The following is a 24,771-nucleotide window of genomic DNA, read 5'->3' on the forward strand; positions in this document are numbered from 1 at the left end:
CTGATGATGTAGATATCCTTCTCCCTGGTGTTGATGGATGAAGTGTAATGCTGGCTCCAGGGATCAGCTTATTTTGCCTCCCCAGAGCATCAGCACACAACGGCTTCGATGCTGGCTCCGGGGATCCACTACAGTGCGGTCTCCCCAGCGCATCAGCATGACAACCGTTTGGACTGGGCTAAGTAGGGTACATCTCTGGGTTCTTCAAGTGGACACCTTCCATCCTCAGTGTTTCATTGACTAGCCCACGACACCTCAAGAGGACTCAACAGTGATTCTGACATCCCAGCATTACCCCCCTCCATCCCCCCACTCAACTCAGCCCAGCCTACTTACCAGAACATCAGCGTTGCTTTCTTTCTAGTGTGCTTGAGATGCCCTGCCAGAATCTTTCCGTCTCAACCACAGCCAGTTGTTGCTCCTTTCTGCTGCTTCAGATAAGTTGCAAATACTTCAGATGCAATCAGGAAAAAGCTGCCTGTATACAGCCTTATAGCAATGACATATGTAAATTACAACATTTCAGCAACGTCTTTAAAGGTTGTGTCACTTTTGTATTATAATAAAAATAAAAACAGTAAAATCCACTAAAGACAGCCCTGTAAATATCATAACACAAATGTGTATTAAGATAGGCTTGTAGCACAATACTAAATCAAATAAAAAACATGTTTTTAAAATTAATAAAAGCAATAAGTATCATCTTTATTAACACATTATATTTATTGTTCACCCTCAAAACGTGTACATTGGTAAGCATGGACAATTTATGAAAAATGAGCCAGCAACGAATCTTTACTGCAAAACAGCTTAATGAAATACTGTGTTAATACAAAAAAAAAGTTCCTACTCTTGGCCCACAACACACTCAAAAATACTTCAAACTGTTTAACAAAGATTAACAATAAAATCAATACAAGTACCAGTTTGATCACAAAATCAAAGCAAAAGTGAGCTTCACAACTGGTTTTAAAATGAATAATAATGAATAACGTCATATAAATAACTATATGCATTATGTGTACATTAAAATACGTTAAATTCAGTTTTCTTATCATTCATCCTGAGCCTCAGGGTCTCTTCATTGCTGTTGAGAAACATATTGGTAAGCCCGCTGTACAGCCATGTGTGTGTATTGGCTGTGAATTTCAATATGACACGCATTATATTATTATTCATAACCTGGCGTTTAAAAGAAACCCGGGGTCTATTTACCAAATTTCCTAACAGCCCTGGCTCTTATTGGAGACCGGCAGTTATTTGACGTTTTACGGTATATACAGTGCCTATAGAAGTCTACACCCCCTTTCAAATTTTTCACCTTTTGTTACCATATAGCCTGGAATTAAAATGCATTTTTTTTTTTTTTTAAATTGATCTACACATCCTATCCCACAACTTCCAAGTGAAAAAAATATTCTAGAAATATGTAGAAAAAAAAAACTGAAATAGCTTTGTTGGATAAGTTTAAACCCCTCCCCTTGTAATAGCAATCCTCAATTAGCTCAGGTGTAACCAATCGCCTTCAAAATCACACGCCAAGTTAAGTGGCCTCCACCTGTGTTAAATTGTAGTGATTCACATGATTTCAGGATAAATTCAGCAGTTCCTGTAGGTTCCCTCTGCTGGGTAGAGCACTTCAAAGCAAAGACTCAACCATGAGCACCAAGGAGTTTTGTGACAAAGTGCCCACCCCTGTGTATATTATCTGTTATGTGTTGCGTGTGGTGTGTTTAAATGTTGGTGTATAGACATTGGTACATGGGATATAAATGGGTCTGTGTAACACGGGTGTTTAAAAATGTATATATATATTTAGGCACGAGGATTGCACAGCACTTCACGTGCAAGTAAAATGTAGTAATATGTGAGCACAGGGAATTGCACTTTATTAATTCACGTGCTGGGATTCAAGTGAATAATTAATTGGTAATCGAATCCCAGCACAACAGTATATATAGATGCACGTTGTCACATACTCGCGGTTGGTGTTCGGTGAGTGGAGAACGGGATAGGAGACGGAGGTAGAAATAATAATAAGAATAGTAGTCATCGTTAAATAGAAGCTCACCGTGTTTGTTTGTTATTCCATTGTTTGTTTTGTTTAGTCCGTTTTGTTTGTCTCTTTTATTTTGGCATAGAGTGCCCTGTCCTGTTGTTTTCTGTTTGTCAACTGTTTTATTTTACAATAAACCGGTGCAAGCAAGCGCCATCATCATTTCATTTCACTTCATCTGTCTTTGTATATTTAATTCCTTCCTGGTTCTGACGCCGCCCACTTGGCCGTCTTTGTGACAAGTTTTCAAAAGAACTCTGGGACAAAGTTGTTGAAAGGTACAGACCAGGGGATGGGTATAAAAAATATCAAAGGCCTTGAATATCCCTTGTAGCACAGTCAAGACGATTATTAAGAAGTGGAAGGTGTATGGCACCACCAAGACCCTGCCTAGATCAGGCCGTCTCTCCAAACTGGATGACTGAGCAAGAAGGAGACTGATCAGAGAGGCTACTATGAGGTCAATGGCAACTTTGCAAGAGCTACAGAATTTTATGGTCAAGACTGGTCCAAGTGTGCTTATGACAACAATATCCCAAGCACTCCACAAATCTGGCCTGTATTTTACTCAAGAAAGACCACCTTGAATCCCATTTGAAGTATGCAAAAGAACAGCAGACTCTGTAGCCATTTGGCAAAAGGTTTTGTGGGATGACAAAACTAAAATTGAACTTTTTGTTGTTTGTTGCGTTATGTTTGGTGCAAACCCAACACAGCGCATCACCCAAAGAACACCATCCCTACTGTAAAGCATGGTGGTGGCAGCATCATGTTATGGGGATGTTTCTCATCAGCAGGGACTGGGGCACTTGTTAGGATAGAAGGGAAAACGAATGGAGCAAAGTACAGAAAAGTCCTTGAGGAAAACCTGCTTCCCTCTGCAAGAAAGCTGAAACTGGGACGGAAGTTCACCTTTCAGCATGACAACGACCCAAAGCACACAGCCAAATCTACACTGGAGTAGCTAAGGAACAAAAAGGTAAATGTCCTTGAGTGGCCCAGTCAGAGCCCCGACCTAAATCTAATCGAAAATGTGTGGCACTACTTGAAGATTGCTGTCCATCAACGCACCCCAAGGAACTTGACAGAGCTTGAACAGTTTTTTAAAGAAGAATGGTCAATTATTGCCAAATCTAGGTGTGCAAAGTTGGTAGAGACCTATCCCAACAGACTCACAGCTGTAATTGCTGCCAAAGGTGCTTCCACCAAGTATTAACTCAGGGGGGTGGAGACTTATCCAATTATGATCTTTCCATTTTGTATTTTTAACATATAATCTTTTTCTCAATAAAAACTTTTTTTCTCCTTAACAGTGTGGAGTACGGTGTGTAGATAAGTGAATCCTCATTTAAATGTATAAAACTCTGAGGCACTGATACAACAAAATGTGAAAAAAGTTCAATGGGGTGTAAACTTTCTATAAGCACTGTGTGTGTGTGTGTGTGTGTGTGTGTGTGTGTGTGTGTGTGTGTGTGTGTGTGTGTGTGTGTGTGTGTGTGTGATTGTGGTAATAATCATTAATACACAACTTTATTTGGTTTTATATATATATATATATATATATATATATATATATATATATATATATATATATATATATTTAACAAAATCTAAATCACTTTTAATGTTAGTGCACATATAAAGCATAAAAATAATGGTTGTTTTATTTATGCCTACTTAGCAGAAATTAAATAACTAAATCTAAATTGAATAAAAAATAAAACTTTTTGAAGAAAGGATCTGTGTTTTTAGACATCTTCATCATCTTCATCGTCGGGCGGGAGTCCAGCATCTCTCAGAGAATCTTTATTTTTACAAAGCACCTTTCATAGTGGACCACCATCACAAAGTGCTTTAGAAGATACGAGACTAGGGTATGTGAACTATGCATCACCTGCAGAGTCCTTTACAACATCGTCTCACCTGAAAGACAGAGCACAAGGCGGTTAAGTGACTTGCTCAGGGTCACACAATGAGACAGTGGCTGAGCTGGGATTTGAACCGGGTTCCGGTTATAAGCCCGTTTCTGGACCACTCAGCCTCCTTAAGGAGGTGTATGTGAAGGCGTATGCGTATGCTTTTTTTATTGAAGCTATACCACTAAATACGTATTTTCCTTTTTGCTTGCATGGATACAAAACTTAAGTACATATGGAAATATTATATTCTAACACTCTATTTGGACATATAGTGCTTGCTATGACAATTCAAACAAAATATTGATGTTCTATGATCATTTAAAAGCTAAATCCACCTCTGCATTAGGATCACAATAATCCTGGTGTTTTGGATCAAAGTAATGCCGGGCTTACACTGCACGATTTTTGCTGATCGCCGACGAGCTGAGGAGTCGGCGACTAATTTCTTAAAATCTGTGACAAATTGAGGTTGTCGTGGACAAAATGGTCGATAAGTGTGAGAGGGTCTACGATGCCCCATTAATAGATTCTGCGATCTCCCGACGCTCTTACGACGTCCCGACAAATTTCTAACATGTCAGAAAACTTTAGTCCCTCACAAAGCAATTCGTGAAGTGTGAGGGGCTAAGGGCTGATTTCCTGACGAATGCTGCCAGCAGCCAATAGGACAAGCTAGCAACAATAGCGCCGAGGAGAAAGGTTGTGCCCATCTTTGACATAAGTCACATTTCCTATCATGACTGCTCATTGAAGGTAGCTGGTAAGTAAAGGATTGTTATAACTTGTTAACGCCAAAGCAGATACTGTGTGTGGTAGTGTGTGCTCTCATGGCAATCAATTTCTACAGTCACTCGTATTCGATATCTCTTTCAAACCCCTCCTGTATGCTTATATTGCTAAATTATTCAAAATACGAGTAGGAGGGGCGCGCTTCTGTGTGTGTGTGTGTCAGAAATAGAGAATGTAGATTACGTTGTTGCATATTTAAACCCATAACAAACTTGTAGTAGCCTACTATTAAAGTTGTATGCTAGTCTGTTCAAAAGCGCAACACTCGCTCGTAGTACAAAATATTTATTAGTTTAAAAGTCTCAAATTGTTCATTAGAATTCTGATGAAGATCACTTGACGGGCAATCTCCCACGCCAATCTTTTAATCTAATAAATATTTTGTACTACGAGCGAGTGTTGCGCTTTTTGAACAGATTTGATTTTATTATTTTGGTTGCACCTCGACTCGAGTTGCATCATCAGTCCGTACTGTCCACTGTGCAAAACAATGCACAGACAACAGCGATCGCTTCCTCGCTTGAGTTCACGATTCTCCCGAATGATGTCTACGATTTTGCAATGAAAACAGGCGCAGTCCATGACAAGATATCTCGTGTAGTGTGTGTAGCTTGCAGTCCCCGATCTACACTGAGAAATCGTAGTTCAACCGGTATAAATATGAGTGGCGCTGCGTCTCCCGATTGCAAAAATCGTGCACTTAACCCTGATCTCTTTATATTCTGAAAAACCCAATTGCAACCTTAAATTGTGATTAAATGTGCGATCGTATTACTAGTAATCCCGATCGCTTTTCGATGTTTTGAAAAACAAATTGCACAATATAGTCCAGATCAAATGCGGAAATCAGATTACCAGAATTTTGGAAAACCGGCCCCTGACACGTTACTATTATCTTTTCAATTAGACATGTGTTATGAAAGTATAACTAGCAAAGGAGCTGAATGACTCTTCGCTGGCATCCTTAGACATGACTAATAGATAAAAGGACATACACAGATTTGCTATGTATTACCAATATTTATTAATTACCTAATAAATCAATCCGTGGTTAGTGATTCATGCTTAATACATAACTAATACTGGATCCTAATGATGGTAACTGGTAGACTTTTGTTTAATCCAATTTTTAACTGAGTTTTGAAATGGCCCTACAATGAAGAACAGCTGTAATGGTCTCTTGCCTTAGTATTTACTGTGTTAAAATGATGAAAGAGTTGTATGCCTAATTTAAGCTAGATGATTCATCAGTTAATTTTAAAACTTCTATTTTAATTAATACTGTGCAACAAACCCTAACATTGTACTTGGAAAGCTTTGTTATGGCATCCATATCTTGTTTTTATATTGTTTTTTTATTATTATTATTATTATTCTTTATAGGGCATTTTATTTAAGTCATTCTTTTGTTTATGATCAGGTAAGACGGTTATTAAAATGATGTATCTATTTAATTTACATATACTGTACCTGGAAATATATTTTATAATAATAATATATTTATTTTTATGTAGCGCCTTTCATAGTGGACCACCATCACAAAACGCTTTACAGAGGTAGGCTGTAAATTGTGCATTACAGTGGCTCTCAAAAGTATTCACCCCCCTTGGACTTTTCCACATTTTATTGTGTTACAATATGGAATCGGAATCGATTTAATTAGGAATTTTTGCCACTGATCAACACAAAAAAGTTCATAATGTCAATTACAGCCATGAGTCTATTTGGAATAGTCTCTACCAGCATTGCACATCTGGACACTGCAATTTTTGCCCATTCTTCTTTACAAAATTGCTCAAGCTCCGTCAAGTTGGATGGAGACGTTTGGTGAACAGCACTTTTGAACTCTATCCACATATTCTCAATTGGATTGAGGTCCAGGCTTTGGCTGGGCCACTCCAGGACATTGACCTTTTTGTTTTTAAGCCACTTCAGTGGCTTTGGCTGTATGTTTGGGGTCATTGTCCTGCTGGAAGATGAATCTTCTCCCAAGTCCCAGGTCTCTTGCAGACTTCAGCAGGTTTTCCTCCAGGATTTCTCTACTTTGCTGCATCCATTTTGCCCTCTATCTTCACGAGCTTTCCAGGCCGTGACGCAGAGAAGCATTCTCATAACATGATGCTGCCACCACCATGCTTCATAGTAGGGATGGCATTCTCAGGATGATGTGCGGTGTAAGGCTTGCGCCAAACATAGCGCTTAGCGTTGAGGCCAAAAAGCTCTATTTTGGTCTCATTAGACCATAGAATCTTCTTCCACTTGGTCTCAGAGTCTCCAACATGCCTTCTGGCAAACTCTAGCCAAGATTTGATGTGAGTTTATTTCAACAATGGCTTTTTTTTGCCACTCTCCCATAAAGGCCAATTTGTGAAGCACCCGGGCTATTGTTGCCGTAGGCACAGTGTCTCCCAGCTTAGCCGTGGAAGACTGTAACTCCTTTAGAGTTGCCATAGGCCTCTTGGTGGCCTCCCAGACTAGTGCCCTTCTCGACAGTCCGTCCTCAGTTTTTGAGGACGGACTGTTCTAGACAGATTCACAGTTGTGCCATATTCTCTCTATTTCTTAATAATGGACTTTACTGTGCTCCGGGGGGATATTCAATGCCTTGGAAATGTTCTTATATCCTACCCCTGATTGGTGCTTTTGAAGAACCTTATTCTGGTTTTTGTTTGGAAATGTACTAACCAACTGTCTGACCTCCCAGAGACAGGTGTATTTAACCTGAAGTCATGTGAAACACCTTAACTGCACACAGGTGGACTCCATTCAACTAATTATGTGACTTCTAAAGACAATTGGTTGCACCAGAGCTTATTTAGGTATGTCATAGCAAAGGGGGTGAATTCTTATGCAATCAATTATTTTCTGTTTTGTATTTGTAATTAATTTAGAACAATTTGTAGATTTTATTTTTCACTTTGACATTATGGACATTATTTGTGTTGATCAGTGGCAAAAACTCCTAATTAAATCCGTTTTGATTCCGTGTTGTAACACAATAAAATGTGGAAAAGTCCAAGGGGGTGAATACTTTTGAGAGCCATTGTATGTTTTAGAGACACACAGTTTTTTCTTTTTTTTTTTTTTTTTTTTTAAATAAAAAGACCTAATTTAAAAGGTGTGTCATAGCAAAGGGGGTGAATACTTATGCAATCAATTATTTTTGTAATTAATTTAGAACAATTTGTAGATTTTATTTTTAACCACTGGACCACACTGCCTCCTATTGACCTAATAGCCACTGTTTTTGATATATTTATCAGGTTATAATATATTTCCTTGCACCTGGGAAGGTGACATAGACACTGTTTTTCTCCATTGTTTATAAATTAAACTGTGATGGATCCTGTTAGTTTATGGTAAAGCCCAGAGGTGAATGGTACAGCACATTTAAAAACATGGTAAACTATGTAAACTGTGGTAAATGCATCGTGCAATCATGGGGTAAGAATGGGGAGATTACTAAATTACCATGCAAATATACCATGGTAAACATTATAAAGGTCCGAATACCTCCATTTTGCTCCTACAGACATATTTGCACTATGTTTGATTGCATGCTGTAATATTAGTATGACAGTCAAAAAATCAGGAGGAATATTTGTGATTATTAGACCCCACCATGTGTTGATCTTAAATGTCAGATGCTGCATGTACTTGAGTCTAAGTTTATATTTTTTTCTACTGGTGCTTGATTAATTCAAGAGCAAATGTCCCTAAGGGGTGCAATTAATGATGAACTCTTTAGACGTGACGGTGCCCAATAGGTTTGATTGAAATCCTAATGTTGCAGTTGCTTGTGCATCTGTCAATTCCAGTGATTCAATAATTCCAAAAGTAGAGACACCAAGTTTGACTGTTCACTGCAAGGAGAAAAACTGCACCATAGTAGTGGTTTGTTTATTAAAAACTACCAACACTAGTTTTAAGCAAAAATAATGGGTCAGGCACGGCATGAAGGAGAAATACCTACCGACAATTCCAATGTAGCCATTTCAAATATTTTTCATAATCATCTCATATCTACATGTATTATAATTGTATATTTATTCTAGCACAAAACAGTCCAATAGTGAAACGTTGAGTGTAGTACTTGATGCTTAGTGCACCCTCTAAAATAGAACAAAATAGTAAGTAAGGAAAACTGTATATAAGGTGAAGTAGTCATCATAAATAATACATATTTTATAATATGTGGGTTGAGCTCTCTATAGATTTTTTCTACACTTCACTGTAAGCAATTCAGGAACGGGGAGGAGTTGAGGCTGTGGAGTGCAGTTCCCTTGTATCAGGTGGAAACCTTCCCTGTCTGCCTCTCATCTACTGAGACAGTGTTATCACCTGTACCATCAGGGAACAGGCTCACATATCTTCAGAACCAAGAACTATGCTGTGACAGGGTGGCGCTAAGCACACTAAAAAAATAAAATAAAAAATACAAACAAAAAAGGCACAGGGGCAAAATAAAGGTTTAAACAAACATAAAAAAATGTTCAGGCTGGGCAGAACCTTCACTAAACTTTATAAAAACATCATGTGCAGAAACACAGTAACAAAACACAATGTACACTCACCAAACTCCTCTCCCCAAATGGAGCCCTGGGCTCTCCTTTGATGGGAATTAACCCTATCCCTGCCAACCGCCACCAAACACCAATAAATATACATGGGCAGAGCTCTCGCTCAGCCACATATCTGCACATATCTGCCACCCCCCCCCCCCCCCCCCCCCCCCAGGTAAAGTCCCAAAAGTCCCAGATAGAGTCCTGCCAAAATTAAAATTAGGCCTTATTAAAATCCAAAATCTCTGCTAAATGTTAGATACATATTTTGGATTCTATATATTTGATGTCGCTTTTATTAAGGGTTTCATTTCAGAAAATGTCTTTAATGAGGTTTCACATTTTAACTCGAGTTAGTATGGTAACTCTTATACTTAGTCGAAAGAGTTTGGTGGTTTAATTTAGTCCTGTAAATCAGGAACATCTAGGGGGCAGCAGTCATTATCTGGAGTTTGTTTCAATTGGGAACATTTTTAATCTGCACCTGGGGACTGTCTGGAAGTTCTTGGTTCGTTGTCAAGTCCTGAGGTACTAACTACGGGATCACCTGTAGCTTTCTGTTAGTTATAATTAACCCATAATCTTATAACATTTTGTTACTAGAGTATTTGAATAAAGAAAAAAAAAGCAGCAGTTTAACAGTTTGTAATAAAACTCTGCATTGAAATAGTTCCCTTTTAAGACCTGACTATGTGCTTTCAAGAGTTGTTTTAATTTAACCAGTGGAAACATGTTTATTTAAAGTTAGATGTGACAGTGAAAGGATAGTGCCCTCCACCCTTCAGATATGCCAAAGGAATTTGCATTGCTTCAATTCAACATCCAGATTAACGGCATAAGTGAGATCCATAAAGCATCTCCAATTAGAAGCCTGTAAGGTCTGAGAGCCATTGCTGCACAAGTGCCTGTTTACTCATGACTCATTCCTTACAGAAAAGTTCAATAAATACTATTGGGATATTCTTATAAATAGCCCAATAGTGTTCTTAAACTAGCCTAACCATTTACAGACCACAGGAAAAGCAATGGTGTAAGTACAAAAATATGGTATTATTTTAATGGCTGTCCCTGTATCACTATTTCCCCCACAGGACAGAATCATTTCAGTGCCACTGTAATACCACTGAAGATCGTTTGGTTTATAATAAAAGATCACTGAATTGAATTAACTAGTCACAATATGTAAACATTGGTTGTTAAAAATTGAGCCAATATGTAATCACAATCATTAATAGTCTGATTGGGACATGACCTTGAGGCTGAAGAATGCATATTATAGAACTGCAATACTATACCATGGACATTAATAATAAATAAGCTTGCTCATAAAAAAAATAAATAAACAATAAATAACATCTTTACATATCAAAATAGTACAGTACATAAATCTATATTTGGAAATCTAAACAACTAAACTCTTCTTCGACTTCAATTTTCTCAATGAAGTGCAATTAATACAGTCACGTGCAATCTTCAAACACAAAGTATAGGTTTTCGCTCTAATGCTTCCGATGTTCAAATTAATCCCCCAGTACCTTGAAACAGGATATAAGTGACCGAATATCACCTTAACTAACAAGACTGCACTTTCCAATATAGTATTGTGGCAAAGTGCCCCACCCCTGTGTGTATTTTGTGTTGTAGGTTGTGTGTTAATGTTGGTGTATAGTCATTGGTTCACAGGATATAAACAGGTCTGTGTAACACAAGTGTTTAAAATGTATATTTGTATTTAGGCACGAGGATTGCACTTTATTCATTCTCGTGCAGTTTAACGCGACTCCAATTGAATGATTGATTAGCAGTCGAGTCTCAATATAGCTGCATAAAAGCAGCATGTTTTCACTTACTTGGGGTTGTGTGTTCGGTGAGTGGAGAACGGGATTAGAGACGGAGGTAATAATCAAAGTAATAGTTAAAATATCAGCTCACCATGTTTGTCTGTGCAGTCCGTTTTGTTTGTCTACTTATTTTGGCGAAAGTGTGCTTTGTTTGTTTTTGCAACCTTTTATTTTCTGTCTGTTCATTATTAAATGCTGGGCGAAACCAATAACTCAGCTCCACCCAACTCCACCTCTCTGTTGTTTATTTCCTATTGGATTACTAGCGCCTCCTAGACCAAAGCAGGAACCGCACTTTTTGGGGAAAAAAATAAAAAAAAATTTGGATTACAAAATAAATAAATAAAATGGGATGGAAGGACGATAAAGAGGTGAAGGACAGGGAGGAGGAGGAATGTCGCCTAATGGCCAGACATCTACGGCGATATAACCATCTGTTCGCCAACTGTCCCTTCCGCCACTATGAGGAGGAGGAGGAGGAGGAACTGGCCTAAGAGGGGGAGGTGGGAAGAAGGAGAAGGAGAAGGGGAAGAGGAAAGCTGCAACAGCAAGAGGAGGTCAGGGACTGAAGGCCTTTTTCCAGTACCTCGCGGCGGAGTTGTGCCCCGGCTGTGGGGTATATGTGCACATGTTGGCCCTATACCCCATGCAATATGCAGAAGGGGAACTAATGCCCAAGTGGGAGGAGCCGGTTTCACACCGAGCGCAAGAGGGAGAGCCGCACCAGTCCCCTGAAAGAGAGGGAGAGCCTCACCAGTCCCCTGCAAGTGAGCAGCAGGAGCTGCCTCTGTCTCTGCCACCTCCACCGCGAGGAGCAGAGCAGCAGGAGCTGCCTCTGCCTCCGCTACCTCTGCATCGCCTGGGGTTGCCTGCCGCTCCACATCGCCTGGGGTTGCCTGCCGCTCCACATCGCCTGGGGTTGCCTGCCGCTCCGCATCGCCTGTGGTTGCCTGTCGCTCCCAATCGCCTGGGGCTGCTGGCTCTGCTTTGGCAGGGGTCGCCGTCAGCTCTGCTTGGCCGCAGGGGTCAGTGTGGCTGGAGTCCCCCCAGAGGGAGCTGCCGGCTATGAAGGGGGGAGAGGTCAGAAGACCACCTTCCCCCACAGCAGTTTCGCTGCCAGAGATCTTGGGTGAGGTCTGGAGACCACCAACCCCAGCAGATTTTCTGCTGCTGGACTTGCCCCAGCTGAAGGAGTCAGTCTGAGAGCTGTCAGCACGTCTGCTGACAGCCGCACCATTGGCAGCATTTCTGTTGCCAGTGGTACAGCGGGAGGAGAGATGCGCCCCACTGTCAGCACGTCTGCTGACAGCATGGCCAGTAGCAGCCTGGCTACTGGCAATATTGCCGCCCATCAACCCCTTAAAGTCCCTGTTCTCGGCTCAGGACTTTGACCGAGACTTTTGGGATTTTAAGAGGGGAGGTGGCCATTGAGGCAATGTGTGCTTTGCACAAGGGGGGTTATATGTGGCAAAGTGCCCTGCCCCTGTGTGTATTTTGTGTTGTATGTTGTGTGTTAATGTTGGTGTATAGTCATTGGTACACGGGATATAAACGGGTCTGTGTAACACAAGTGTTTAAAATGATATTTGTATTTAGGCATGAGGATTGCACAGCACTTCACGTGCAAGTAAAAAGTAATAATATGTGAGCACAGGGAATTGCACTTTATTAATTTACGTGCAGTTGTACCGTGACTCCAATTGAATGATTGATTAGCAATCGAGTCTCGGTACAGCTGCATAAAAGCAGCATGTTTTCACTCACTCAGGGTTGTGCGTTCAGTGAGTGGAGAAAGGGATTGGAGACGGCAGTAATAATCAAAGTAATAGTTAAAATATCAGCTCACCGTGTTTGTTTGTGCAGTCCATTTTGTTTGTCTATTTATTTTGGTGAAAGTGCCGTGTCCTGTGTTTTGTTTGTCTTTACAACCTTTTATTTTCTGTTTTTTCATTATTAAATGCTGGGCGAAACCAATCGCTCAGCTCCACCCAACTCCACCTCTCTGTTGTTTATTTCCTGGTTCCTGTTTCTGGTCTGACGTCACCCACTACAGCTGTCTTTGTGACAAGTATATTTAAAACTGCAATTAAGTATATGATACCAGCCGACAAGTAATCCCAACAGCGTCTGTTGACCGGATAGCTTTCATTCAAATCGGTTGTGAAGATCCAGAATCCCAGTGAGCGCACATACACAAAGTGGTTACCATTGCACTCAAACAGTCGCAAGGACAAACTGCAGCCCAAGCGAAATAGAGAAAAATGTCACTCCACTCCAACAACCGCAAGGACAAAACTACAGTCCAAGCGAAATAGAGAAAAATGTCACTCCACTCCAACAACCGCAAGGACAAAACTACAGTCCAAGCAAAAATACTTAATACAGCTAATTGCTCACTTTAGCCACCCCACGCAACACTAAACAAACAAAAGAAACTTCAAGCTGTGCTCCTCCATAAGTCATGGTGTCCTGCTTGCGCATTTCCCTCTCCAGTGCAGTTCTGATACACTTCCTGGCTTGATTGACGGGTGTCGTGAGAGGGGAGGGAATGAGACACACCCAATAAGCATACTGTGTAGTGTCAGAGTGGGTCATAATATCATTCTGTTTATGAAATTAACACAATTGTAATATACAGAGGGGGGTCCTAAGCGATTCTCTCCGTCTACTTGGTTTCTGTTCACAAACTCCCCCACTGACAAATAATGATTTTAAAAAGATACATAAACTAAATACTGGGCAAGTGGTTTATCTTCACCAGCGCTGAATAAATCCTGTGGCGCTGGCGGTGTCTTTCAAAAGGTAAAGATGGTTTTGAAAGCCTTGACACTACTGAGAGAAGACAGGACACCTCATAAATACAGCCGACGGGGCAAAACAGCAGAATGAGAACAGTCAATGGGAAACACCCCACGTGGACTCCGGCACAGCCTAAAATAAACAAACTATCCAATCACAGGAGTAAAGAGAGAATTACAAAAGCATAGGCACTTTCGTAATTCTCTCAAACACTCGAACAGGGCTCCCAACACAAAACCTAAGGCTCTTGACACACAAACAAGTCTCTGAGCTTTGACAATCTGAAGACCCAGCCTGTGACCAGCTTAAACAGAGGTACCATTTTCAGAAACTCTGATATGAAATAACTACTAGAATGTTTGTCTTGGTGTGGGAGTCTGCAGTGTAAGATGTCTAAAATCCTAAAAGTACTTGTTATCAAATCTCTAACTTAGCCCCGATTGATCACCGGAGAAAGAGTTGGATGAACATTTGAAGTCGACAGAGATTGAAATATATTCAGTCTTGTATTAGCTAGCAGTCGCCGGAGTTTGCAATGGAATATTCCAGATATAACCGGACAAAGAGTGCACATATTGGTGGAGGAATTGCTGTTTCAGTGGAATACCGCAATAGTTAATGACTTGTTTTTGCAAAGACATTTTTTAGTTCCCTGGTAAGGAGACGAAACGCGAGGAAAACAGAAACTGGAATCTGAACTTTCCCTTTGCCTAAGGGAGTGCTTTTGAGTGCAAGGCAGTGTTCCCCCAGGACCAGGGTTGAGAACCACTGCTGTAGTAACTCAAAACTCATTAAAGTACAGCTTGACATACACCTGCACACCTGGATTGGAAACAGATTGCCTTCTCTGAATATAAATACACAGTATGCACACAATACTTTATCCTATTAAAAGAATAGTTCTGTGTAAAGAGATCCGTGAACCTCGTACTGGCCAGCTTTGTAAGTCTCATCATTGTGGAACTGTTGCAATTTGGTTGGTGATTGTGAACAGGTGTAGAGGTGATGCAGTGCAGAAGAAATCACAAACAATTGTAATCCGGTAGGATTTTAATTATAATCTGGGTCTGGTGACCAACAAAAGGCTCCAGCAATACACAACAATGTGTAATGCGCGGAGCAAAACAAATGTGTTTACAGTCCCAAACAATAAATGTTATCTGCCCCACAATACTAAAACATCGGTCACCAGTCCTGGGTGCGTGTAGTAGTGCTCGTGGTGGGTGATAACAGGTTATTTGGTGACAGTTCGTGCAGTTCTGGCTTGTGCTGGCCCAAAAAGCAACAGCTCCAGAAAGTGTTTAGCTGTCTAATGATACAATAAACAAGACAATTACAACACTCAAAACAAACAAACACTCACGAATATTCCTCGGCAGTTTCTACTGCAGCTCTCAGTTCTTCCAGGTTTAAAGCACAAACCCCAAGCGAAGGAAAAGATTAGCATTTCTCTGGCCCCTTTTATGCTACCCCGCATGATTCCTTGGTAAACGATTCCAGCTGTGTCTATTGCTTGCAGCTGCTACCTTGTTTACCTTCCGGGTCAATACGTTCCTGCAACAGAGACTCACTATCACCCAGGCTGACCGACTGCCCGACGTCGGAAACGAACTGTCAGGCCAGCCCGTCCAGATACTTTTCCTTTCGCTATTTAGCACCCTCATAGGTTGAGAGGGAGATTTACAACCAGAACTCATTGTATTTCTGACACAGGAACTTATAAAAAATATGTTGGTGACAACATCAACTGCTGTCTGAGATATCACTAAAATAAAAATAAATACATAAATAAATCATCAAGACCATTGACACTCCAACGTAAGTGTCAAACGTGAAACTTCACACTGGATGTCTGGACTACCGGTATATAATATATATCTAGATATATATATATAAAAGATATAATATATTATATATATATAATATATATATATAATGCGTGAAAGTGTCCACTGTTCATACAGGTCCACTACAGTGTTTGGGGGGTGTGGGGCACTATATACCTTATGTAGCATAAATATACTGAAAATGTGTTGTTTATCACAAATGAGTGCAGTACTACAGCCCATACTCCATTTCATGTAAAGTAAATTTCTTTGCTTTACGAAATCCATGTTCTGACTTTATCATATATAAAATAATATAATATATATATATATATATATATATATATATATATATATATATATATATATATATATATATAGATATAGATTACCTTTTAAAATCTAGACTATGCATAGTATTTTTCACTTTGTGTAGATATTAGTGGGAAAACATTAGTAGTCCTATAAACCTCAGACTCTTAGTTTAGGTTGACCATTTGTTCTAAGAAGAGATGAGAGTACTAGATTATTACAATGTAGACGTTTTCCCTCCTCACTGGTGCTTTTACTGATGTTAAAATTTGTCCTTCAAAGTCAACTAAGATTGAATCAGCCAGTTTACACATAACCAGAGAGAGATGGAGGTAAAGTGTTCTATTACTGCTTTAAATGCTTACGGCTACATTAAGATGAACTACATGGAAAAGAGATACAAATCCTGAGTCGCTTTTTTAATCTTAGCATTTAAGAAAACAAACATGTACTAAATAGCTGAACATTGTGTGACTTTCTTTACAGAAACTGCAAGAATGTAAAATATTATGTTTACTTTTCTGATGTGAAAGAGCTTCAGATTATTATATGTGAAGGAGCGACAGAGCGACACTGTGCTAAAACCAAGAATAATCAGGGGATTTGATTGTTATTCCCAGCCCTTAATAATTGATGACTCTAATATTTACTCTGTTACCTGTATGTTGTAAACATTCATTATATGGATTTTTTTTTTAGATAGGTGAAGAGCAGGAAAGTAGTGGAAACTAGGCTTGGGGGCAAATACTGTCAGAATGACTAATGATGGAAATGAATACAATCTTATAAGTACTTTAGAAAATGCACAGTCCTATCTTAATCATTCCAATATGCATTTAAATGTTTTTTTTTTCTATGTTTATTAAATTCAGCCTGCTGGCTTGTAATACATTCAAACAAATTCCAGAACTGCTTTAAAATACCAAAGTGTTAACTATTATGAACTAAAACTAAAAAGAGATTTGGTATTACATTCATGCAAATATTGAAATGGACTTGCCAACACTTCTCTGCCTTATGTGTTTATAATTTTTTATTTTCTGTTGTTTGCAGGACTGATTACACCGTGTAACAAATTTTAATTTTTTTTTGGTTCCTGGGTAGTAAGTGTTATTTCCTAATTGCTTATGCCTCAGAAGTATGGAAAATGGCTATTATTCCCCACAAACTTTGCTTTTGTGACCAGGACAGTGATATTTTTAAATTTACCTATTATCCAGAACATTCCAGATAGATTCAGTGCTGAGTAAACTTGGAGTAACTTCTAGAACTTTCCAGAACGTTCCAGTAATATAAATAGTAGTATAAATACAGGGGCCTTAAGCCCACCAGTTCAGTTTAGTTCCAACAGCCTAAGTGGATACATATCTGCATTTTTCTGAGATGGCATCAAGAGGCTGCAAGCATCCGGCAGACGCATTTTGCTATGTCTGCGGCCAATTTATCAAGACAAGAGCAAAAAAGTACTCCGTGGAAGCATCTGCTAAGATGTGTGAGGACTACAAGGCATATTTCGGCATGCCTGTCGGGGGACTCCTCATTTCACCTGCGAGCACTGCAAAAAAACTCTGGAAGGTAAGATGGACAATTGTTGCTTGGAATTTTATGTTATAAAATTTGTTAAAATTTTTAAAATTGTAAAAGTTTTTAATTTTAAAATGTTTTACAATTTTCAGTGTTATTGAAAAAATATATCATATATGAAAAATGTTGCGAGAATCTCTTACACATTAGTCATGGGTGAAATAAATGTATTTTTGTAGGATGGTACAGAGGGGAAAAGAGAGCCATGAAGTTCGCTATCCCAAGAATTTGGCGGGAACCCACTGACCACTCAAGCAACTGCTACTTCTGCATGGTGGACACTTCCAAACGTCGGACTGGCAAGAATGCACCTGCTATCACGTATCCGGACCTTCCTTCATCCATCGCCCCAGTGCCACACTGCCATGAGCTCCCCGTACCCACTCCTCCAGAGAGAGAGCAGCCGTCTTTAGAAGAGAGCAGCAAGTCAGAAAGCGAGGAAGACGTTGTAGATCCAGATGACAGTAGGAGCTGAGGAGAGAAACCCATACTACCCCCACCAAAAAGACCTCAATGACTTGATTAGAGATCTTGGTCTCACCAAGTCCAATGCCGAGCTTTTGACGTCTAGGCTCAAGCAGTGGAACTTGTTGGATGAAAGTGTGCAAGTCGCAGATCAGAGGAAGCGTCACCAACCTTTTTCCAGCTTCTTCACCCGTCAAGATGGGCTCTGCTTCTTCCACAATGTGACCAGTCTGTTCGAGGCAATCGGAATCGCCTGTAACCAGAATGAGTGGCGCCTCTTCATTGACAGCTCATCCAGGAGCCTCAAAGCCGTGCTGCTCCATAATGGTAACAAGTACCCGTCTCTTCCCCTGGCTCACTCGGTGCACCTCAAAGAGGATTACAACAGCATCAAGACCTTGCTGGAAGTTTGATGAGTACGGCTGGGAGGTCATAGGAGACTTCAAAATGGTGGCATTCCTGATGGGTCTCCAAGGTGGTTTTTCCAAGTTTCCCTGCTATCTTTGCCTTTGGGACAGCAGGGACACCAAGGCGCTCTACCACAGGCAGGACTGGCCACAGCGGACAGTTCTCTGTGGGGAGGAACAACGTCAAGTGGGAGCCACTGGTGGACCCCCGGAAGGTGCTGATGCCACCACTGCACATCAAATTGGGCCTTATGAAACAATTTGTCAGAGCTCTAGATAAGGAGTCGGCAGCCTTCAAGTACCTTCAAGACTTCTTCCCTAAGCTGTCTGAGGCAAAGGTCAAAGCCGGTGTCTTCGTCGGACCACAGATAAAGAAGATCCTGGAGTGCAATGAATTCCCCAAGAAGCTCACTAGTAAGAAGAAAGCGGCTTGGAACAGCTTTGTCGCAGTGGTTCGGGGCTTCCTGGGCAATCACAAGGCCGAAAACTATGTGGAGCTGGTTGAGACGCTGGTGAAGAACTACGGCACAGTGGGCTGTAGGATGTCCCTCAAAGTCCATATCCTTGATGCTCATCTTAATAAATTCAAGGAGAACATGGGAGCGTACTCGGAGGAGCAAGGCGAGCGCTTCCACCAGGATATACTGGACTTTGAACGCCGCTACCAAGGACAGTATAACGAGAACACGATGGGAGACTACATTTGGGGGCTGATTCGTGAAAGTGATTTACAGTATAAATCGTAAATCTCGAAAAACTACTCACTTCTAAATCTTTTGTAGTCATTTTTGTATTACTTCAGTATAAATACTTGTTAATTTGGATTCATATGTTGTTTTTTTCTGACTTTATGTGAACGAAAAGACACAAATTCGCCCGTTTTCTCATTGGAAATAGGTAAATTTCAGAATATCACTGTCCTGGTCACAAAAGCAAAGTTTCTGGGGAATGATAGCCATTTTCTATACTTTTGAGGCATAAGCAATTAGGAAATAACACTTACTACCCAGGAATAAAAATTGTGTTACATAGTGTTATTTAATTATGCGAATAATATGCCATTAATTGATATAAAACATACCCTAGAGTGATGAAATGTGGACTAAGTATTTACTCTCATTGAGCTTATTTGTACTATTACAGAGAATTCTGCGCTTATTAGAACTATTACAGACCATGCTAGACTGGTTTGCTTGTTCAGTATAAAAGCATGATGAATTAGGTACAATGATGAGTTACTCAAGAGTGACTGGAATAACCACAGAGTTTAACACCTGTAGAGGAAATCCAGGTACATTTACCTCAGAGACCATCTGTTGCACACAAACCAATTATGCACATACTGTAGCTATACAGAATGGCTTGGCTCCATTCAGGCATAGAAAATGGAGAAGAGAAATAGATTTCAGCCTCTGAATGCATTATATCAAAGTTCCTCTGTACTGCTGAGTTCGGTAAGGGCAAGATCCTGCTATATATATATATATATATATATATATATATATATATATATATATATATATATATATATATATATATCACTATTATCGTCATTAGATAATAACAGTTCTAGAATGCAGTAAAATCTGTAGTAAGAGCAAATTCAAATGAGAGAAAAAAAATACAGTAAATAATTACATTTGAGAGTGATTACGACTAAGAGCAGTTAAATTAAAAAATATTTAAATAAGAGCAATTACAAAAAACATGAATACTGCTATGTGGCAGGAAATGGCATTGCTGTGACTCAGACCAGAAGAAAGCACAACAAAAACAAAAGTACGGTGCAGAGGCGCTTGCTCCGCTTTATTTAAAGAATACAAAAATAAATAAAATATTTAAACACAAATAAACACTGCTCACAGAGCAAAATAAAATAATTAAACAAAATAAATCTCGAACACAATACTAACAAATACGATCCGGGTCAGGCTGGGCAATCGCCTTCACTGATCCTAGATCATTTTAAATTTATTTTCTCCTCGCTTGCTCGCTGTCTCGCTCTCCTCCGTACAGCCACCACCTGGAGTGAAGAGAGCTGCAGGTATTTATACAGGTGACCATCTCCCGGTTAGCAACAAATGAATCACTTAATTAATTCGGCCACCTTCTGCACAAGTTTTTAATGTGGATGGGGCTTCCCATCCACGCTGCAAAACCATAACAAAACAAAATGCACGGCGGTTCGCCGTCATCTATACACAAATATAAAACAATAAGCAAATACAAAATTTTGCCCCGTTCTAAAATAAACACTGTACAGGGCTGCTCGCCCTGTTACATATACCCCCCTTGTGCAAAGCACACATGGCCCCAACGGCCACCTCCCCCCTCAGTCTCAATGTCCCGGAAGAGGGATCTGGAGTAATCCATGGCGGTGGCCCTCCTCCCCCCATATCTTCCTTGCTGGTAGCTCCCTCTTCCGGCGCTCCAACCGAACTGTAGCAGGGGGAACTGGTCCTCCTTCCCCAGGTGAAGCAGTGCCAGCAGTGGCCCCAGGCAAAGCAGAGCCAGCAGCGGCCCCAGGCGAAGAAGAGGAGAGACAGGCAACCGCAGGCGAATCGAGACCCTCAGCAACCCCAGACGAAGCGGGACCCTCAGCGACCCCTGGCAAAGCGGGACCCTCGGCGACCCCAGGTGAAGCAGAGGAGAGACAGGCAACCTCAGGCGAAGTGGGACCCTCAGCAACCCCAGACGAAGCGGGACCCTCAGCGACCCCTGGCAAAGCAGGACCCTCGGCGACCCCAGGTGAAGCAGAGGAGAGGCAGGCAACCACAGATGAAGCGGGACTCTCGGCGACCCCAGGTGAATCGAGACCCTCGGCGACCCTAGGGGATAAAAGAGAGAGAGAAGCAGCCCCAGGCGATGTGGAGCGACAAGCAGCCCCGGGCGATGCGGACGTGGCATCCTTGGGCAGTGCGAGGCAGGCATCCTTCGGCGGTGCGAGGCAGCCATTCTTGGGCGGTGCGAGGCAGGGCAGCAGCGGACCCTCGGGAGGCAACGGTGGGAGGAGAGCCAGGCCTAGCTGTGGTGCGGGGTTTGGCCCTCTTCGCAGCCACTGTGGCTGGCATTTTTCCCCTGTGCACCCCTCAGCAACCTATGCAGGGGCTGCTGAGGTCCAGCAGCATCCTGCCCTGGTCCCTCCAATGCTGAAGGAAGAAGCAGCTCCTGCTTCTGTCCCTCTAGCGGGGTTGGAGACAGAGGCAGCTCCTGCTGCTCTGCTCCTGGTGATGGAGACAGAGGCAGCTCCTGCTGCTCTGCTCCTGGCAAAGGCTGCCTGGGCTCCTCCCCTTCTGGCAGCGAAGGCGGCCGGGGCTCCTCCCCTTCTGGCAGCGATGGCGGACGGGACTCCTTCCCTTCTGGCTGATGGAGGATGGGGCTCCTCCCCTTCTGGCAGCGACGGCGGACGGGACTCCTCCCCTTCTGGCAGCAACGGCGGCCGGGGCTCCTCCCCTTCTGGCAGCGACGGTGGCCAGGGCTCCTCCCCTTCAGGCAGCGATGGCGGCCGGGGCTCCTCCCCTTCTGGCAGCGACGGTGGCCGGGGCTCCTCCCCTTCAGGCAGCGACGGCGGCCGGGGCTCCTCCCCTTCTGGCAGCGACGGTGGCCGGGGCTCCTCCCCTTCAGGCAGCGACGGCGGCCGGGGCTCCTCCCCTTCTGGCAGCGAAGGCGGCCGGGGCTCCTCCCCTTCTGGCAGCGAAGGCGGCCGGGGCTCCTCCCCTTCTGGCAGCGACGGCGGCCGGGACTCCTCCCCTTCTGGCTGAAGGAGGATGGGGCTCCTCCCCTTCTGGCAGCGACGGTGGATGGGGCTCCTCCCCTTCTGGCAGTGACGCCGGCCAGGGCTCCTCCCCTTCTGGCAGCGACGGTGGCCGGGGCTCCTCCCCTTCAGGCAGCGATGGCGGCCGGGGCTCCTCCCCTTCTGGCAGCGAAGGCAGCCAGGGCTCCTCCCCTTCTGGCAGCAATTGAGGTGGAGGCAGACCCAGCAGGTATTCTCCCTCTGCTGGTGGAGTTGGGAGTGACAAGCAGTCCTCCCATTGAGGTGGAGGTGGAACCAGTAGGCATTTTCCCTCTGCTGGTGGGTACCTGGGCTGTGGATGCACCGGCTCCCCTTCTTGGGCTGTGGCCACACCGACTCCCCCCTCTTGGACTGTGGACATTTGGGCTCCTCCCTTTTGGGCTGAAGTTGGGGTGGGCACAGCAGGAGTTCCTCTGGTGGGAGGGGGCAGTTCGCTGGGAAATGCTCCCACTCCCCACTGATGCAGCAGCAATACTGCACTCTCATGCTGCGCAGGACGGCTTCCCAGCCAACCTCCTCCTGTGGCGGTAGCCCTGGTTCCACCTCCTCTTCCTGAGGTGGAGAGTGGTAGCAGTCAGACGACACGTGGCTGACCTCGTCAACTTTAAAACACCACTCCTCCCCCCTGAAGTATGTCAAGCAGACTTGCTGCGGCTGTTGCTGCTGCTTTCTCCAGTTCCTCCTTTTTCCTCCCATCCTTCCTCCTCTTCTCCCCCTCCAAAAAAGAATTATAACAATTTAAAAAAAAAACGAAACTGCAGTACCCTTCTGTAGTACCTTTTCTGGCCTGAGTCCAGGAGGCACTGGTGATCCCACTCCTCCCACCACATGTGGCAGGAAATGACGTTGCGGTAACTCACACCAGAAGAAAGCACAACAAAAACAAAGGTACGGTGCAGTGGCACCGTTTTATTTAAAGAAAACAAAAATAAATAAAATATTTAAACAAAAATAAACACTGCTCACAGAGCAAAATAAAACAATTAAACAAAATAAATCTCGAGCACAATACTAACAAATACGATCCAGGTCATGCTACGCAATCGCCTTCACTGATCCTAGATCGTTTTAAATTTATTTTCTCCGTGCTCGCTCGCTGTCTCGCTCTTCTCCGTACAGCCACCACCCGGAGTGAAGAGAGCTGCAGGTATTTATACAGATGACTAGCTACAAATGAATCACTTAATTCGGGAGATGGCCACCTTCTGCACAAGTTTTTAATGTGGATGGGGCTTCCCATCCACACTGCAAAACAATACAAAACAAAACGCATGGATGTTCGCCGTCATCTATAAATAAAAGTAATAATAAATAAATACAAAACACAGTACAGGGGCGGAGGGGAAGTCCTGTTCTAAAATAAACACTGTACAGGGCTGTTACAGGCTACCTTTAAGAGTAAAATCATGTACAAGATACAGAAAGTATAATTATGATTGAGAGCAGTAGACTAAAACTAGAAAGGAAGGGGGGAGAAATCAACAAAAAAACAGAAGGGAGACCGCATCAAAACAAGAACAACAACTCAGGTAAGACAACCATTAAATGTATTTATCTAAATGCTAGAAGTATCAGAAACAAAATTCTAGAACTTGAAGCTACTGCACTAACAGGTAACTATGATGTGATAGGTGTTACAGAAACGTGGTTATCTGAGAGTGATGGGGACGAATATAATATTTGTGGGTATACACTGTATAGGAAAGACAGGCAGGACAGAAGAGGAGGAGGGGTAGCGCTATACATAAGAAACAGTCTTGAAGCCCAGGTGTTAAACCTGGACAAAGAAAATAAAACCGAATCAATATGGGTCAGAATAACAGACAAAAATTCAAAAGGCATAATAATAGGAGCATGCTATAGACCGCCAGATTCAGACGGTGAGCACAATAATCTGTTATACAATGACATTAGAAATGTGTGTAGCAAAGGAGAAGCCATACTAATGGGGGATTTCAACTTCCCCCAAATAAAATGGGAAAACCCGGTGGGTAGCGCGAAGGATGAAATAGAAATGGTGGAAATGACAAATGACTGCTTCCTAACACAATTTGTGAAGGCACCCACTAGAGGGGAGGCATGCCTTGATTTAGTCTTTTCAAATAACGAAGATAGAATAACTAAAAGAGAGGTCAGAGAACCACTGGCAAACTCAGACCACAACATGGTCTCATTTGAAGTGTTTTTTAAATCCCCAAAAGTAAAGACTAAAGCTAAGGTTTACAATTTTAGAAAAGCAAACTATGAAGGTATGAAACAGAGACTAACAGAAGTAGATTGGAGTAAAATAGAGAAAACACCCACAGAAGAAGGATGGTTGTTCTTCAAAAATGTAGTACTAGAGGCGCAAAACAATTATATCCCTAAAGTAGACAAATCTAAATGTAAAACTAAATTGCCAAAATGGTTTAATAGATC

The sequence above is a fragment of the Polyodon spathula genome, chromosome 14, assembly GCF_017654505.1.
Source record: "Polyodon spathula isolate WHYD16114869_AA chromosome 14, ASM1765450v1, whole genome shotgun sequence".
NCBI lineage: Eukaryota > Metazoa > Chordata > Actinopteri > Acipenseriformes > Polyodontidae > Polyodon > Polyodon spathula.